Source organism: Notothenia coriiceps, unplaced genomic scaffold (genome assembly GCF_000735185.1).
Source record: "Notothenia coriiceps isolate Sejong01 unplaced genomic scaffold, NC01 NC01_scaffold00033885, whole genome shotgun sequence".
In the NCBI taxonomy this organism is placed as follows: Eukaryota; Metazoa; Chordata; class Actinopteri; order Perciformes; family Nototheniidae; genus Notothenia; species Notothenia coriiceps.
In genome coordinates, this window is record NW_011366586.1 from 238,432 (window position 1) to 241,176 (window position 2,745).

A 2,745-nucleotide genomic window follows, 5' to 3' on the forward strand; every position below is an offset into this window, starting at 1 on the left:
GCCTCGTCTTGTGGAGGGAGTGTCACTACCCGACCTGCCCCCCTGCCCGATCTGTACTGCGCATGTGTGAGATGGTCCGCCATATTAGACAACTACATACGGCAACTCTAATAGGACACTTGACACTTTTGGCAAAGCAGAAAAAGAACCGAGAGAGATGAGTTATTGTTATTACAACATGACTTCACTATTATTTAACAGCTCTTTTTATTGGGTTCTTTTATTTGGGGTTAAGTACATTGTCAGAATAAGTGAGAAATGGATTTAACTTCTGTTAGACAGCTATCATACTGAATAAATATTTACTGTGAATGTATGCAAAAATGTATGGCACCTTGGGGGGCGGCGGTAAGGCTCTGGGGCACGGGGCTGCCTAGAGGGCCGGCGACCGGGGGCACGAAAGTCATTGGGAGGCGGTTGAGTGGACCGCTGGGACCTCCGCAGACCACCACTGTAAGCCAGTGGCAGAGTGCTGCTGCTAGAGGGGCCTCTGGGCCTGCTGGGAGTAGGCACAGGCCTACGTAGACCCGAGGGCTGCTGCCTGGTCTGCTTAGCTTGGGCAGCACGCTTTAGTGCCGCCAGGGCAGCTGCTCCAAACAGCTCCCCTGGTTCGTCTGGCACGCCGCGGAGGACACTCCTACATGTCTCCGTCAGTGGGGACTGAGACAGCCAAACCTGGCGTCAAGTCTGCACCAGTAGGGACATAACTCGTTCCAATTCCCTAGTCATTAGGGCAAAGGCCTGCAGTGATGCATCACTGAGGCCCAGCAAAGAAGGATCAGCCGGAGCCTGCTGCAGAGAGGCGGGGGCGGCCAGCATTAGATGGGAGAGAGAGTTCCCGATACGACCCATGTGTGCCGCTGCGTCGTAGGCCTTACGGCCCCGACACACGGCGGTGTGCGTTGTCGCTTGCCGGCGGGGGGGGCTGAAACAACCAATCACATGAATCTCCCGCCCCTGACACACAATCACGCGGTTTGATTGGCTAGAGCTTGTACTGGCATATGATTCGATTGGCTGACGCCTCCGTCGAGGCGTCAAAAGTTGAACATTGTCTCTACTTTTGCAAGCGAAGCACCCGCAAGAGAAGCTACGCTTTGCTCCGGAATAATGCCAGTTCGGCGAATCATGCGTCAACCAACGCCCCATTCAAAGTGATGGGCAGAAGCGTTGAAGCGGCAACGCACACCGCCGTTGGTGCAGGGCCCGTTAGCAGAGCAGTTCGTCAGTGGACCCTGCAACTCGAGGCGAGGGCAACCTGGCATCAGGCCTTAGAAGCCTCGTCAGGAGCCCGAATCAGGAGGCGATGGCAGGCTCGATGGGGGCATACGCCCCAAGCCCAACCCTCGCCGGATCCTGCATGGCAGCCAGGGGTCCCGGCATCAGCAGCTAAAGCGGGAGAAAGGGCTTGGTGTCTCATCCAGCACAATGCATGGAGCTCCTCAGTACTCCTCTGAACGGAGAAACGGTGAAGGGGGACAGGGGCAGGGCTTACGCCTGAAGAAGGCGCTAGGCCTGAGCCTGCGTCGGCGCCCTGCGGAACCGGAAAGCTGCAAGCGTGGCCAGGGGCCGCATGAAATAACATGCCCCATGGAGGCGTCCTCCAGCCCTGGCAGAGAGCCCTGAGCAGAGGAGTGGGAGCCTCCCCGGAGAGTGAGCGGCGGCCTCGTCCTCACCTCTCATTGAAGAGGTAGCCGAGGCCGCTAGTGACATGGCATCCTCATGCAGAGGTGCCCGGCAACCGAAGGAGGGGCAGGCAGCGAGCCAGGCAGCCCCTATACCGGCCCCCCTGGCTGAAGGGCTAAGGGAGCGACTTCGTCATGTCCCATCCGCGCTAACGATCCACCTTAGAGGACAGGACAGCCGGTTTCTAGTCTCCTGTTGGGGGATGAACCCGTAGCCTCCCTCAATGCTCGAGACCAAGGCAGAGTGGCAGCGGTCGTGGGCCGTAACTCGGGCTCGAGAGAAGCCACTTACAGGCGTAACATGGATTGAGCCATCATGTAAGGTAGCCGGATGCAACGTAACACGGCGAGCGGGGTGGCGAAAACACAGCCTTCCACCAGTTCACCTGCTGAACTGAAGGAAGTAGAGCCCCTGCTCCTACCTCGCGACACGAGAGGGGTGTAATGTCCTACACCCGCGTTATAGCAAGAGGAACAGGGGAGCCGAGAGCACTGCTTCACCTAGCTGGAGTAAAATGAAGAGTGCAAAGCTACTAACGCAGAGGGACAGCGGGGAGCAGAGCACTGCCTCCCCTAGCTGAGTAAATACGAAGCACCGGAGCTACCAGCCAGAGGGAAGCGGAGGACAGCGAGAGCACTGCCTTCACCAAGTAGCTGAGTAAACGAAAGCGCAAAGCCTACTAGCAGAGGGAGCGGGGAGCGACGAGCGACTCTTACTTAACTGAGTAAAGCGAGCACAGAGCTACCAAATAAGGGAAGCGTTACACGGCTCCGACTGGATCAGTCGCGAAGCTGCACGCAGCCAGCTGGATGCAGAGAAATCTTAAAAATCAAACGTTCCAACTGAACGCTGTAGGCTACAATATTGGGTAGCCACGGTACTCTCGCACAGGCGAGACGATGAAAAGGAGACAGAATCCTTGATGACACTGGCTTGGATATAGCCGGTATCACGTGGGTCCAGGTGACACCTTTGTTGTTATTGGTACTCGTACGGCACATGCACCGCGATGGACATATCCAGTGCCTAAAGCACCGCATCTGGCGGTTTCAGCAGGAG

At 57.0% G+C, this 2,745-nt stretch overlaps 1 long non-coding RNA gene across 1 annotated transcript in view; it reads left to right on the top strand.

Moving 5' to 3' along the window:
• Positions 1–150: 150 nt before the first annotated feature.
• The window catches only part of LOC104961862 (uncharacterized), a 15,738-nt gene continuing 13,143 nt past the window's right edge, over positions 151–2,745 (top strand). The window contains exon 1 of the long non-coding RNA XR_800145.1: positions 151–161. This is a non-coding gene — a long non-coding RNA (uncharacterized lncRNA). The remainder of the gene's footprint in view (positions 162–2,745) is intronic.